The sequence below is a fragment of the Peromyscus maniculatus genome, chromosome 20 (assembly GCF_049852395.1).
Source record: "Peromyscus maniculatus bairdii isolate BWxNUB_F1_BW_parent chromosome 20, HU_Pman_BW_mat_3.1, whole genome shotgun sequence".
Classification (NCBI taxonomy): Eukaryota; Metazoa; Chordata; class Mammalia; order Rodentia; family Cricetidae; genus Peromyscus; species Peromyscus maniculatus.
Genome location: NC_134871.1, coordinates 4482297 through 4498768, shown reverse-complemented (window position 1 = coordinate 4498768; position 16472 = coordinate 4482297). Strand labels below are relative to the sequence as shown.

At 44.3% G+C, this 16472-nt stretch overlaps 1 pseudogene; it reads left to right on the top strand.

Moving 5' to 3' along the window:
- Positions 1-1441: 1441 nt before the first annotated feature.
- On the top strand, positions 1442-1981 carry LOC102906243 (synaptojanin-2-binding protein-like; annotated as a pseudogene).
- Positions 1982-16472: the final 14491 nt, after the last annotated feature.

Genomic DNA, 16472 nt, shown 5'->3' with positions numbered 1-16472 from the left:
GCCCACACCACAAGAGGGAGTCCATGCCTGACACTTCCTGAATGGGCAGAGGCTGGGCACCCCAGAGACATCAGATAGAACCAAACACGACCAGTGAAAGAAGAAAAAAAAGTCAATGAAATTATTCCTAATGCTGTTCTGCTATACCCGTAGGCTGGAGCCTAGCATAATCATCATTAGAGAGGCTTCATCCAGCAACTGATATGAGCAGATGCAGAGACCCACAGCCAAACATTAGGCTGAGCTCGGGGAATCCCAAGGAAGAGGAGGAGGAAGGATTGTAGGAACCAGAAGTGTGGAGAACACCACAAGAACAGGCCCACAGAATCAACTCACCTGGCCTCATAGGGACTCACAGAGACTGAAGCGACGATCAGGGAGCCTGTATGAGTCTGAGCTAGGTCCTCTGCATATATGTTATGGTTGTTTGGCTTAGTGTTCTTGTGGAACTCTTAAAAATGGAAGTGGGGGGTATCTCTGACTCCTTTGCCTGCTTTTGGGACCCTTTTCCTTCTGCTAGGTCGCCTTGTCCAGCCTTGATATGAGGGGAGGAGCCTAGTCTTTATGTAACTTGTTATGTCATGTTCGGTTGATATCCCTGGAAGGCCTGTTATTTTCTGAAGGAAAATGGAAGAGGAGTGGATCTAGGGGAGAGAGGAGGTGGTGGTGGTGGTGGTGGTAGGAAACTGGGAGGAATGGAGGGAGGGGAAACTGAGGTCGGAATGTAATATATGAGATAATAATAATAATAATAATAATAATAATGGTTGCCACTGTAGCTGTGTTGGGAGATTAATTCTCCCAGGAACTAATTTTCCTGAAACTGGACTGTTAAAGAGTATATTACTCAGGCTGGGTGGTGGTGGCCCACGCCTTTAATCCCAGCACTCAGGAGGCAGAGGCAGGCGGATCTCTGAGTTGGAGGCCAGCCTGGTCTACAGAGCGAGTTCCAGGACAGCCAGAGGTGCACAAGGAAACCCTGTCTCAAAGGAAGAAAAGAAAAGAAAAAAACTTCCAAGTCTCAAGTGTTCTGTGATAGCAAAAGAAAATCAAAGTACATTTTCATGTGGTACTCACAATGGACAACCACATATATAGATTAAATTGGTTCAAAGACCACATGATTACATCAAACACTAGAATGAAGTAAAAAAAAAAAAAAAAAAAAAAAAAAAAAAAAAAAAAAAAAAACTGTTGTAAAAAGTACAGCACAAGCCGGGCAGTGGTGGCGCACACCTGAACCCCAGCACTCGGGAGGCAGAGGCAGGCGGATCTCTGTGAGTTTGAGGCTAGTCTGGTCTACACACACACACACACACACACACACACACACACACACACGCACAAAAAGCACAGCACAAAAGCTATGCTGGGAATACAGCATGGAGCTTGATTCACCTTCACCTGCGCGGAGCACCCTGACCCCCCCAGACTTCCGCCTGGAGCGCTGTCAGACATGAACCAATGGGTGGATTATTTAGTCATGGAGGAAGAGATCAACCTGACGAGAGGACCCTCCGGGCTGGGCTTCAACATCGTCGGTGGGACAGATCAACAGTAAGTCTCCAACAACAGTGGCATCTACGTCAGCAGCATCAAAGAGGACGGGGGGGGGGGGGGGGGGCAGGGGGAGGCGGGGGGGGGGGGAGGCGGGGGGGAGGCGGGGGGGAGGCGAGGGGGGGGGGGGCGGGGGGCCGCTGTGGCCCGGGATGGGCGGCTCCAGGAGGGTGATAAGATCCTCTGGGTAAATGGCCGAGACCTAAAGAACCTGCTACACCCGGATGCTGTAGACCTCTTTCGTAATGCGGGATATGCTGTGTCCCCGCGAGCACAGCATAGGTTACCAGTGCAGAATGGACCTATAGTACATCGAGGTGAAGGAGAACCAAGTGGGATTCCTGCAGCCATGGTGCTGCTACCAGTGTTTGCCCTCACCGTGGTCGCAGTTCCGGCCTTCGTGAGACGCGGAAAACAGCTTTGAAATGCTTGCGGTCTTCCAGTGTGTCCAGTGAGCTATTTCTCTCACTCACCTTCCCTGCCAGTCTCCCTTATCCTTTCTCCTCTACATAGCCAACACGTGATTTAAAGTGACTGATTACCACTCAAAACTTTGCTGTTTGCCGGGCGTGGTGGCGCACGCCTTTAATCCCAGCACTTGGGAGGCAGAGGCAGGTGGATCTCTGTGAGTTCGAGGCCAGCCTGGGCTACCAAGTGAGCTCCAGGAAAGGCGCAAAACTACACAGAGAAACCCTGTCTCGAAAAAACAAAACAAAACAAACCAAACAAACAAACAAAACAAAACAACAACAAAAAAAAAAAACAAAAAAAAAAAACACAAAAAAAAACAAAAAAAAAAAACACCTTGCTGTTCAAACGGGCCAAGACTTGGAATTGGAATGGGAGGAGGGTAAAGGTATTGCTTGAAGAAAAGCTGGTGGGGGAGGGAGAAGCCTTGCTAAGAACAAATGGGAAGTTACCTGTTTTACTAGAACTGCCAATAAAAATTCAGCTATCACCCAAAGAGGAAAAGCTCAGTCTTCCTGTCACCGTGGACGACACCTTTTTCTTAGCTGGCATGTTTGAAGGCTAGCTGTGCTACATGGAAGGAGAAGCTGATCTTTGCTTTTTTTCTTTTCCTTTTAATGCTTTTCCTTGTGAAGTGTTTGTGGCCTTTAATTTGTAACTCTATACCTACATGCCTATATTGGACACAGGCAAATGAAGTTGTTTTTTAACTTTCTTCAGAAAGAAAATACATATATACATATGCATATATGATAACATAGCACTGATGCCTTATTTTTATTTTTGTTTTTGTTTTGTTTTTTCCCGAGACAGGGTTTCTCTGTGTAGCTTTGTGCCTTTCCTGGAACTCACTTGGTAGCCCAGGCTGGCCTCGAACTCACAGAGATCCACCTAGCTCTGCCTCCCGAGTGCTGGGATTAAAGGTGTGTGCCACTCACTGATGCCTTATAAGAGGTAAGAAAACCATACTGGTTCTTGGGTTTCTAATGAACAATGTTTTGGAATTAGGGGATCATCATATTCCTTCATATATAATCAAGACTCGAGGTTGAGGATTTAGCTCAGTGGTAGAGCACTTGCCTAGCAAGCTCAAGGCCCTGGGTTCGATCCTCAGCTCCAAAAAAGAAAGAAAGAAAAGAAGGAAGGAAGGAAGGAAGGAAGGAAGGAAGGAAGGAAGGAAGAAAGAAAGAAAGAAAGAAAGAAAGAACGAAAGAAAGAAAGAAAGAAAGAAGGACTCGGGGTTGTAAAGAGAACCTCCTTGCACACTCGTCTGTAAGTCATTGTCCACAAATTACAAACATACACAGTGCTAAGGGATGACTGCCACTGAAGGACATCAGAAGCTCTTTGCAGAGCGTGTGCAGTGGAGATGGGAAAATGATCTTTAAAAGAGAACACTCAACCATTAGGGAAATAATAACAGAAACAACGGATTGGAAACTGTAGGACAAGTGTCACAGGGTAGCTACGGTGATGTGGTGAACTGTACTAGAACAGCTCTGCTCAAGTCAATCTGTTCGAAAGACTGAGGTATAAAGACAAGTCCTACCAAGCTCTGAACCAGCCTAGCTGGTATTTAACAGTGCTGTTAAAGGGTCAACCGGGACAGATGTGGGCAGCAGTAGGGCCCAATGAACCAGAAGGGCCAGAAGTTGTCTTGACAGACAACTGAAAAAAAGATCATGCCTCAAGGTGGCCCTTGAACCCTCAAGGCTGCTTCACAGTTTTCCGTTTCTAGGAACTGCCTTTCTGGTTGGACTGACCTAAAATCAGCCTGCTTCTGATTAAGATAAGAAGGCCTGAAACACTAGCTCTAAACACTAGCTTTGATTTTAATAAGTTAATGGACCTTTTTTTTTTTCAGAGAAGGGGAAGGAATAAGGTTTGTTTGTTTGATAGAGGGGTCAAGGAAATTTGGTGATTGTTTCCAAGGAAAGCCTGAGAATAGTGTGTGGATGACTAGACGCCAGAGAACAGCAGGGATATTGGGGAGGTTCATCATCACTCAGACACTCCTGTTCATGTAGTGTCTGAGTTGGTTTTAGAGTGCCGAGGATAGCTGAACTAAGCCTAGTTTTTTTTTTTTTTTTTTTTTAAGCAAAGTAATTTTTATCTTCTAAATATATTGGCCAGACTGTTATTTTGACAGAAGATTATGAGTTTTCCTGACAATCTGGCAATTACTAAACAAGTGTTGGTTGCTCATTAGTTTTGTCAAGACACCTGTACAAAGAAGGGAAATAAACGCACAGACTTCATCTGAAAGGACATTGTGATTACAGTTAGGAAGACAACAGTTAAAATGGAATTAGCCACGTAGGTGTAAGATGTTGTTTATATTATAGACAAGAATAGAAAATAGCTCCTGAGAATTCAAGCGTTCCATAGAGGAAGGGACAGGTTAAGGATCCTTAGGTGCTACCCATCTAGTAAGAGCATTCATAGATACGTGAAAAAAGTCTATCAGGTTGAATAATAAATGAAACCAGTATGAAAAGAAATGTTGCCATGCAAGAGAGAGCCCAGTGTGGCTACAAAGATGACCAACAGGTGTTTTAAAGAATTCAGAAAAGGGAAGCTGTTATGTAGTGGCATCAGAGTAGAATGGAAAGTCTTAAAACGTCTGACGAGACTTCGCCTCTGGGTAAACCGTTGATACAGGGAGAGATTTGTCTTAAACAGTCCTCACATAACTAAGCCGTTCAGTACTTTTTGAAACTGAAAATAGAAAACAAACAAACAAATATAAATAAATAAGTAAGTAAGTAAATAAATAAATAAATAGAAAAGTACAGCACAGACTTCTCAATGTCCCCCGTTACTGGAATTTCTTACTACATTTGTGTGTCCATGTGCTTACACATGTGGGAGACAGAGGACGACCTTTGGGAATGGGTTCTCTCCTACCCCTGCGTGGGTCCTGTGAGGTGGGGTGACAACCTCAGGCTGTCAGCCTTGGCCGCGGACACCGTTATCCCCATAGCTGTCTCCCGGCCCTACTCTTTCAGACTAGATAGTCTGGGAGAAGGGGCAGGCTATGCTTCCAGGAAAGTTAGTAGCAGTACTGATCTCTACCACTAGATGTCAGCTACCACCTCCATCCCCCACCTCCCCTAGTCAAGGTCAAAAATAACACACTGCGAAACGTCCCTGAGGGAGATACTAACTTTGAGTTGACAGCTACTACTGGTATAACACAACATTCCACGTGAGCCTGACCAAATCCTTTGTAAAAACTTGTGTACTGACCAGAGGTACAGCACTGCTGTAGAGTGCTTGTGTAGTGTGTGTGAGGCTCTGGGTTCAATCCCCACCTTCTCTATCACCCAAACCCACCTGTAAGTGAATATGAATGGTATAAAACAAAATAGTACTTGCTGTGTGTCTTAGTTAGGGTTTTATGGCTGTGAAGAGACACCGTGACCATGACAACTCTTATAAAGGAAAACATTTAACTGGGGCTGGCTTACAGTTTCAGAGGTTTAGTCCACTGTTGTGGTGGGAAGCATGGTGGCATTCGGGCAGACATGGTACTGGAGAAGGAGTTGAGAGTTCTACATCTTGATCCTCAGGCAACAGGAAGAGACTGCCACACTGGGTGTCGCTTGAGCATCTGAGACCTCAAATCCCACCCCCAGGGACAGATTTCCTCCAAGAAGGCCACTCCTACCTCAACAAGGTCCTGCCTCCTAATAGTGCCTCTCTGTATGGGCTTATGAGGGCCACTTTTATTCAAATGACTATACTGTGATAACTGAAAGGTTGGGGGTGTAGCTCGTTTTCCTTATGTTTTCCAATATCTTATCAGTAAAAGCAGCACAATTTGAAAATAAACTTCTTTTTAGAGTCAGAACAGTTTATCTTCTCAGAGCTACCGACAGTGTTGGCTGGCAGTATCAGCTCCATCAGACAGACTGATGGTCATAAGTCCCTTTGTCCCTCATGATTTCTATCACTCCACGGCCCTGGCTCACTATATTTGTCCCTACATGGTGTATCAAATCACCAACTCTACTCACAGGAGTCCCCATGGGACCCTCTAGCCACTTCTGATACTCCTTAAATACCAGCAAAGTTTAGTTCAGGCCCAGAATCCAGACCATTCCAGAAAAGTCCACAGCAGGAGGTTAGCAGCCTCTCTGAGCCATCAGAATCCAACATAAACATACACCACTCTGGTTTCCACATCTGAGGCTCACTGTGGGGGAACCCACAGTGAGCTTTCATTGATTTTGGCCAACTGTCTACATGTATCTGGGAAACAACTTCACTTTCAGTGTTGGAAGCTGATTGGCAATGCCCTATTGGACTGAGAAAGGACAATTCCTTTCTAGTCCACTGATGCATAAACTGATGTGCTTTTAAATATCCCTCCAAAAGAAATTATATTCCAACAAGGGCCTTTGGGTCCCTTGGTACCTTTGCAAACACAGCTATAGATTGAGTTCCTTGGGGCTAAGGAGACAGCTCAGTCAGTAAAGTATTTGCCATGAAAGTGTGAGGACCTGGGTTGGATCCCCAGGACTCACATGAAAAGCCAGGCATGCTAGCATGCAACTGTGATCCTAGCACTTCAGAGGTAGAGACAGAGACAGGAGAATCGCTAGCCAGTTAGTCTTGCTAAAGTGGTGGGCTCCAGGTTCAGTGAAAGACCTTATCTCAAAGGGGAGGGGTGTGCACTTGTGATGGTTTAACTGAGAAATGTCCCATAGTCTTCTGCATTTGAATACTTGGTACCCATTGATGACACTGTATGGGAGGCTTAAGAGGTGTGGACTTGTTGGAAATATGTTGTTGTTGGTTGGTTTTGCTCTTTCGAGGGGCCTGCCACCCAGATCCCAAATAAATCACACATGGAAGCTTATTCTCAATTATAAATGCCTGGTCTTAGCTTGGCTTATTTCTAGCAAGCTTTTCTTAAATTATCCTGTCTATCATTTGCCGCTGGGCTTTTATCTTTCTTTATTCTTGTGTACCTTTCTTTGTTTCTTACTCTGTGGCTTGCCATGTAACTGGGTGGCTGGCCCCTGAGGTCCTCCTCCTTCTCTGGCTACTTCCCCCTTTCCTCCCAGATTTTTCCTTCTATTTCTTCTCTCTGCCTGCCAGCCCCACCTATTCTTTCTCCTGCCTTGCTATTGGCAGTTCAGCTCTTTACTAGACCATCAGGTGTTTTAGACAGGCACAGTTACACAGCTTCACAGAGTTAAACAAATGCAACGTAAACAAAAACAACACACCTTAAAATAATATTCCCCAACATTTCCCCCTTTTTGTCTAAACAAAAGATGAAAAGATTTAACTTTATTATTTAACATAATAAGACTGTACACAATAAGAACAATTATCAAGTAAAGATTACATTCACAATGTAGTGAATTCCAGTTCATTTGTGTCTGGCAAATTAAAAGAGAACACTCCATTATCTATCCTATCTTAGTGAATCTAAGGTTTTATACCTAATTTATTCTCTATTATAACTAAGGGTAACTGCAACTAAAACTACCTAATCTTCAATTTCATCAAAGGCCCCAGAAGGATATAATATTATTAAGTAAACAAAAAAGTGCATTCCAAAAACTCTACAAATGACAGAGACATCTGACTGCCTAGACAGTCACCTAAAGTTTCTCTGCAATGTTGAGGGCATCCATCTCCAGCCTACAGGTCCAGAGTATCGGCAGACTTTTCATGAAGCAGGAAATTTGAATGACTGTCCTACCTATATTGGAAAAGTTTGTCAGTCACTTTCCTCTGTGTCCTGCAGAATGTCTGGCAGTTTCTTCTGTGAAACAGGAACCCTGAAGGACCATCCCACATTGTTTTAGCAAAGTTCAGTGGTCAGTTTCTTGTGGGTCCTGCACGTCCAGTTTATACAGCATACTGTCAAGTAGTCCAGGCAAGAGCAGCTTCTTGCCCAAATGTCTAGTCTTGCCACACTGAAAGCAAACTCCATAATGAGTTTCTTTGATGCCTACCATTTCTGAAGTAAATTGGTGCTGCCAGGAACAGATGTGTCTCATTGTCATGAAAATCCCTAAGTTAACAAAACATTTTAAACGTCATATTCTGTAGATCTTTGAAAGGTTTGAAGACCATCTATCTATCTAAAATATATCTCTATAGGATCTGGAAAGCATACCTAACATAGCTACAATTTTGACTGTTATAAATGACTGACCGCTAACCTGTTTCCTGATTATCCTATATAGTTTATATTAACAGCTTTCAAAAACTAGAACTTCACCCTGCATTTCCAAATGAACTGCATAAGCACAATACCTCAAACAAAATTAGAAACATACATACAATATGTTGTAACAAAAATAAGCTTAAATTTTTATCAATATATAAAAATCCTTTAAATAATTAGAGTAGAAAAATACATACAGTGTAACAAAAATAAGTTTAAATTTGTATCAATATTCTATATTCCCCTAAATGATAACAAATAACCATGACCCACCAAATAACCAAAGACCACTCACACACCCCCAACTCTTGGGAATGTTGGGTATAGTTTTCTCCATACTGCTTCCTGATGTCTATGGATGAAGCATCTTTAGGGTCACAGAGAAAAAATTTAAGTTAATGGCCAAGTCCTGGGAAGACTAGCTATAATCTTTGTTGATAGATATCACTTGTCAAGATTTAGGAGGTCTCCCTTCATCACACCTGATCTATATTATTCCTGAAGGAATCCACAACCTCTTGTCTTCTGTGGAAACAAAATTCAAAAGCATTTTTGATTTCCATTTGACAAATACATTTTTTGACTTCTTTTTTAAAGTTAAGACATTCCTAAAGGATCTAGACTGGTTCAATTTAGCAGTGCAATTCACAATCCCATGTCTCTTAGCAGCTTTTATTTGCTTGTCAGCATTTAAAACATTCCAAGTCAACACAATAGCATACAAGATCCAGACTCCCTGTGTATTTCTCATTGCGCGTGACTTTTTTCTTTTACTGTCTCTTTAAAGACTTTGCTTTATTATTTTTAATCTATTTATTTTTTTATGACTGTCTATACCCATTTTCTTTTCTTTCTTAAGCCTACACACATTGTTAAACACACTAGAACGTGTTTAGAGGTTTTTTCATCTGGACCTCTTTTATTGTGTGTCTCTAGTCTTGTTTGACCTTGTGAGCAAACTTTAAACTGCTAAGCCCCACAGGCTAGGACTTCTGACTCGGCTTTGGCAGCTGGCTCCGCCCACTTCTAAGGTTGCGATAAGCCAAGCCTAACTCTCTCTTGGCTTGGAGGTATGTGCCTGAAAACTGAGTTCCAACTAGAGTTCCTAGAGCTCTAGAATACTGATGCTTGCACTGTGGCAGGCATTTTTACTTCGTTTTTTGTTTCTACTTAGCTGCTCAAGGACTCACTGCCTGGCAGAAACTCTTAAAGGAGCTGTATCCCTTTTCTTTTTTCTAAGCTTTCTCAGGTACTGTGGAAATTCAAGCACCATGTTGGTACACCAAAATGTTGTTTGTGTTTCTCTTTTGAGGAGCCTGCCACGCAGCTCCCAAATAAATCACACACGGAGGCTTATTCTTGATGATAAATGCCTGGCCTTTGGTTGGCTTGTTTCTAGCCAACTTTTCTTAACTTAAAATTATCCCATCTATCTTTGGCCTTGGGGCTTTTATCTTTCTCTATTCCTGTATACCTTTCTTTCCTTTGTACTCTGTGGCTTGCTATATAGCTGGGTGGCTAAGTGGCTGGCCCCTGAAGTCCTCCTCCTTCTTCTCTCCTTCCTTCTCCTTTTTCCTCCCAGATTTCTCCTTCTATTAATTCTCTCTGCCTGCCAGCCCCATCTATCCTTTCTCTTGCCTTGCTATTGGCTGTCCAGGTCTCTATTAGACCATCAGGTGTTTTAGACAGGCACAGTAACCCAGCTTCACAGAGTTTAACAAATGCAACATAAAATAACACCTTAAAATAACATTCTACCACAGTGTGTCACTGCGGGTGGCTTTGGGAGTTTAAAGAATGAAGTCATTTCAGGGTTTACTCTCTCTGCTTCTTTCTGGTCATTCAAGATGTGAGCCCTCAGCTTTCTGCTCCTGCAACCATGTCTGCCTGGGCCATGACTCCCAGCCACAGTGGATTTTTATTCTTCTGGAACTGTAAGCCCAAATAAACCTTTCTCTGAGTGCCCTCAGCCATGGTGTTTTATCTCAATACTAAAGAAGTAACACAACACATGGCATTGGTCTCTGGCCTCCATTCGTGAGCATACACACATAAGCGTGGAAAAGGGAGAGCAGGATCTCACTTATGATGGGATGTCACTGTACTGCGCTGGTAACTGGTGACAAGCCTGACAAGCCAGGACTCTGCACATTGAGACAGTCACTTTGTAGCCTGAGGACACTGATAAGCTTTGGAGGGCAGGCAAACACATCAGAATTCCAAGAATCAGAGTTCCTGGAGAGCCAGTTGCCTCGTGATACAGACCAGGAGGGAGTCTGTGTTCGTGCCTTGAAATGAGGGGATCATAGAATCCAAACTCTTGTTTTCAGCAGAACCCGAAGAATAAAGACCGGGGCTGGGCTGCTGGAAGAGACTAATTGTGGGGTAAACTTTTCCATGTGGTCACACCTGTTTGAACAAACTACTTCTGTAGGGTGTATGTGGGAATCAAATGAAACAGTGGCAGGAAATCCATAGTGCTTACTGTCTCAGTTGGGTAACTGTTTTAAGCATTTTTAGATAAGTGAATTCATAACAAGAGTAAAAACACCAAACATAGTAAAGCGCCCAGCAAAGGAAAGATGCTAGACTCAGAGTCACCAACTGTGCGACCTGACAATTCTGCACCCGCCATTGTAGGCAGAAGCAAGTTCTCTGCATGACAGATGTTGCAGTCACCCCGGAGATAGTAATGGTGACCAGGAAATATGACCTAGCAAGCCAGCCAGGAACAATTGATGCCTCACTCTAGAAACTTCATGGCCTTCTTAACTGACACTATCTGCATTTCCTAGCAGAGGCCCCAGACACTGGCAGCTGACACCACAAAAACCATATGCTGTCCATCAGTCAGACCCAAGCCACCAGGTTGGCTGCTCTGACTCTTTCTTAGGCCTCTTCCTGTCTGTTCCACAGCAGCCAGATCGGCTCTGTGTGCTCTGGGCTGTGTCCTCCAAACACAGCTTTATTTCCAAGCTTTGCAGAGCTACACTGTCAAACACAAGAGCTAGGAAGGAAGGTGTAGCCTGCTACTAAGCCTGCACTGAACTGCTGAACTGTGTGCTGCACAGGACCAAAAAGGTTGCTGAAGAGGAGGAAGAGGAAAAGGAGGAGGAAGAGGAGGAGGGGGGACAGGAGGAGGAAGAGGAGGAGGGAGAACAGGAGGAGGAAGAGGAGGAGGGAGAACAGGAGGAGGAAGAACAGGAGGAGGGAGAACAGGAAGAGGAGGAGGAGGGGGACAGGAGGAGGAGGAAGAAGAAGAGAAAAGGACAGAAAGATCAAGTTTGAAATGGTGGCTTGTGCCTGTAATCTCCACATGGGAGTCAGAGGCTGGAAGACTGGTACAAGTATGAGGCAAGAGTGAGCTATGGAGTGAGTGAGACCCTTTCCTAAAATACACACACACACACACACACACACACACACACACACACACACACTCATGCACACACACATGCATGCACACATCATACACACACACATGCATGCACCACACACACACACACACATTCATGCACACACTCATACACACACTCATGCACACACACACATGCACGTACACACCATACACACACATGCATGCACACACCACACACATTCTCCAAAAACAATTATAAAATGGAATGTGGGGTAGCAGGTGACTGGAGTGCAATTTTTAGGCAAGATGACAAGGGATGGAAGAGGGGCCAGCAGCTCCTCCCTCCTAGTGTTACACTTAAAAACATAAAGTTCTTCACCGTTAACCAAAGCACTGCCCACCCAGACCCGCTCCCTGCATCTCTCCCCATTTGACTGAGCTCTAAGCCCTCAATATGCCAAAGGACTGTAGACAATCCCCCTTCTAAGGATGCTGTTAGTGTCTCGCAACAAAATCTGGCTGTTGAACATCAGAAACTAAATAGTACCCCAGTCTGTCTCTCTGTGGTCACCTCTCTGCAATGTCACGCATGTCTCAGGTGAAGCGAGACCAAATGTGAAATGTGGAAGCACATGGATAATTGAACAGACGTCAGACCCTAATTGTTCGTAAGCTTGCACTGTGTCTAGATGCTCTAGTAGTAGCCAGAAAACAGAGATCTGTGGAATAGGGTGGGTGTCCTTAAAGACTAGTGCAGTTTGCGCAGTGAGGAATTGGGATCAGATGGGAGACCTCTCAATGTTACTGGTGCATCATCCCCCCCCCCCCCTTTGGTTTTTTTGAGACAGGGTTTCTTTGTGTAGCTTTGTGCCTTTCCTGGAACTCACTTGGTAGCCCAGGCTGGTCTCAAACTCACAGAGATCCACCTGGCTCTGCCTCCCGAGTGCTGGGATTAAAGGTGCACCATTTTTTTAAAAAAATAATTTTATTTATAATTAATTTCATCAATCTGCCACTCCCTGATCTAAAACCTCAAAGCAGGTCAAATTGCTAAGAAGCAACTTGAGAAGCACTAGCAGGCAAGGAAAAAAAATCAAATAATGCCAAAAGCTACACAGAGAAACCTTGTAATCAAATAAAACTAGAAAATACACATAAACTTGTACCTGGGAATTAGAGGCAAGATCAAGGTCATTCTGTTAGGTATTAATTGATAGCTAGCCTGAGGTACAGGCAACCTTGGGGGGGGGGTGTTAAAAGAATTAGAACCACAACTCCCAGTCCAGGAGAGGCAGAAATCATTGAGATGAGACCCTGTGGCGTGTGACCCTACAAGGTCTAATGGAGGCCCCAGTTAGAGACTCAGAAATTCTGTTTGGCTTGACATCATCCATGCTATTTCTCGTCCAGCAGCACCATGTGTCTTGACACCCAAGTGTTGAGGGATGGAACACCACCCCACCTCACCCAGTCTCTGGAAAGCCTCAGGCATTTTGGTGAGTTCTGTGAAGCCAGGAGTCGACAAGGGGGTTTGGACCACAGGTTGGAGCGGCCTGTGGGTCAACAAACTCGGGATGGCAGAATCAGCAACTGTGCTCACAGCTGGTTGAAGACTCCGAGGAATTGATGGGAATGAGCCTGAACCGCCAGCTCGGTGGCCGGCAGCAGTGGTCTTTGTGGGACTCACAGGAAGAGGTTTTAGGACGGACAGACTGCTGTAGCTTAGCAATGCGAGGGCGCATGTCCCGCTCCAAAGAACGCTGGATGAACCAAGTCTCAACTTGTTCCTCCTTCAGGTTGAGTCTGGTGGCCAGGACCCTTCAAGCCTCGAGGTCTGGGTATGACTCCAACTTGAACTGTCTTTCCAGTTCCCATAGCTGTTCCCAACTGAAGTCTCGATCAAGGGGGTCCGGGGTATAGGGGGCATCTAAACAGGCTCCTGAGGGTCTAGACTCAGGCAGGGGAAGGGGAGGCCTTTCCATCTTCTCTGTAGCTCACGGCGCACTATTTTTTAACTGTGCAAAAACTATCATATTTTACTTTTGTGTTTTCCTATTCCTGTTCCTTCTTTGTTAGTGCTACTGTTAGAAAACACCACAGTGGGTGGTTTAAAGATCAGAAATTTGTTTTTAAGTTTCTGAAGTATGGAAATCCAAGATTAAGGTACAGGCAAGGCTGATTTCTCCTGAGGCCTCTCTGGCTCACAGGAGCCCACTTTCTGACTGTGTCTTCACATGGTCTTTGCTCTGAGCATGTGCATTCCCTGTGTCTATTTTGTGTGTCCATACATCATCATCCTATAAGGATTAAGGAGCATGCATATGACCGCATTTAAATTTTATCACCTCTCTAAGGGTTCTATCTCCACAGTCTCACTGGAGGGAGAAGGGCTTCAACATATGACTTTTAGAGAGTTCAGTCTACAACAGCTGCCCCCTAACAGCTGGTGTAGCACCAAGGCTAAACCAACACACTCCCCCACCTTCTCTGGTGCCTTCCAGCCTACAGCACTGAGGAGTTCCATCTACTTTCATTAGTCATTTTGGTCTTTTTTTTTTTTTTTTTTTTTCCTGGCAATAGGTGAGGCAGTTCTTTGAGAAAAAAATGCTTTTTAAAATCAACTCTTGAATGCCGGGCGGAGGTGGCACACGCCTTTAATCCCAGCACTTGGGAGGCAGAGGCAGGTGGATCTCTGTGAGTTCGAGGCCAGCCTGGTCTCCAAAGTGAGTTCCAGGAAAAGGCGCAAAGCTACACAGGGTTTGTTTTAACCCTGTCTTAAAACAAACAAACAAACAAACAAACAACAACAAAACAACGCTTGGAAATCCAACACATCATTAGACAAGGCATCTTTCTTTTCAGAGCCTGAAAGCAAGGTGTTATTGAGCACGAGAGATTTACCTATAGTCACAGTTTATTCCCGCCTCCCCAGGGTGAATACCTTTCTAGACAAGTGAATACCATTGAAATTGATAACATTGTCTTCTCGGATCTAAAGGGAAGGGATTTAATGAGGAATCTAGAAGGAGGAAGAGTCGCCGGGGAATTAAAGATGACTTCTAACAAGCGGATGACCAAGAAGGTTCCTGCAACCAGGCTGCAGCTGAATCTCGCACACTAGCAGAGATGATGTTTGCGCTCCATTTCCACACAAACACTAACTCCCCTATTCAGTCATTACCACGCCTGGCACAGGGGTATGAACTTTCCCTGTGTGCTACCATTTGATTTAATACTGAGGAAGAGCAATTAAAATATAAAAATAGGCTCTCCCATCCCGCACCTCCCCCCGAGGGTGGGGTGACCGAGGCAAGTGGCAGTGGGGTTCCAAGTAGCGGTCATGCCTAAGAGTGACTCCTAGGAGGTGGGGGTCAGGGAATTTGGTGAGTGGTTGATTATGTGATAAGGAGAAAGGACAGTCATAGAGTCTGCCTCTCCCAGGTCCCTGTGTAAAGAAACCAGATATAACTCCAAGAATTAGACTTTTCCTGTACAGCAGCAGAACCGCCCAGTCTTGGTCTTTTGATATCTTGGCATGTATTGGGGTGGGTACCAGGTTGAGGACATTTGAGACTAACAAACTGTGGAGACATCTGTGGTCAAAGGGCACCTAGAAAAATTAACTTCTCTCTCTCACCGTGCCCACCCCCCTCTCTCTCTCACACACACACATACACACATATATACATACACACTTCACATAATTACAAGTGACTCACATTAGAGAGTATCTGCAGTCCTAGTCCTCTATGAAGTCCAGATTTATCTGAGTTAAATAAAATTTACACAATATTGCTGTGGTTTTTTTTTTTTTTTTTTTTTTTTTTTTTTAATGTTTGCAGACGGAGAGATTCTGCAGCCAGCTTGCTCTGCAACAGCACGTTCATTTTGTGGCAGTCTTTCCAAACAACTGTCTCTGGTGCCACCTGCTGACAGTGGCGAACCCTGTGCATCAGGGATCGCTAAGGTAAGTGCCTCTCCAAGCTAATGGGAGAATCTCATGTCTACACTCTGCTCCATGAATTCCCCACTGCGTAAGAGTCAAATCGTCCTAAAAGTTCCTCTGAGCTTATGGATACTTTGATTTAGGAAATGAGGCAACCATGTGAGGTCCTCTAAAACTCAGGGCCCTCTGCTTGAATCTACTGTTGACATGGTTTTGAAAAATGGGGAGGAAGATTGATCATTAGCTGTCCACCATCTGCCATATCTTATCCTCAACATGTAAGTGTTAGGGTGTATTCCATGCCCAATGAATAAAGAATATAGATTCTGACCTGTCTCATTTCTCCCGGAATAGAATACCAGCAATACATCACAGTTGCCATATTCCTCCCACCCCCTTCAGTGATGTATTTTGAGAACTTTCCACTTGGGGGCAGAACTTTCTCACATACACATCTGAGGAGTTTTCCATGGACGTTGAATTGCTATGGCAAAAAGAAAACAAAGTTGTTATTTTGATAGGAAAAGAAATGTGTTCCGTCCCTTCCCACTCAGCACTGTGAGTCTTTCCCAGTCTGCCAACACGGCGGGCGCTGGTTGTGCTTTTTAAAATCTTTGCTCATCTGAGGATTGAAAATGGCCCCATAGCCGAGCGGTGGTGGCACACGCCTTTAATTCCAGCACCCGAGAGGCAGAGGCAGGCAGATCTCTGGGAGTTCAAGGCCAGCCTAGTCTACAGAGTGAGTTCCAGGACAGCCAGAGCTACACAGAAAAACCTAACTTGAAAAGCAATAACAACAACAAAAAGAAAATAAAATGGTCCCACAACTTCAGGGTTATCTGTGTTTCTTTTTCTGTGAACTCTCTAGTCATGCTTTTTTTTTTTTTTTATTAAATCACTCTCATGTTGGATTCTCAACACTGTTGCTTTAGCAAATAAAGTACAGACCCCTT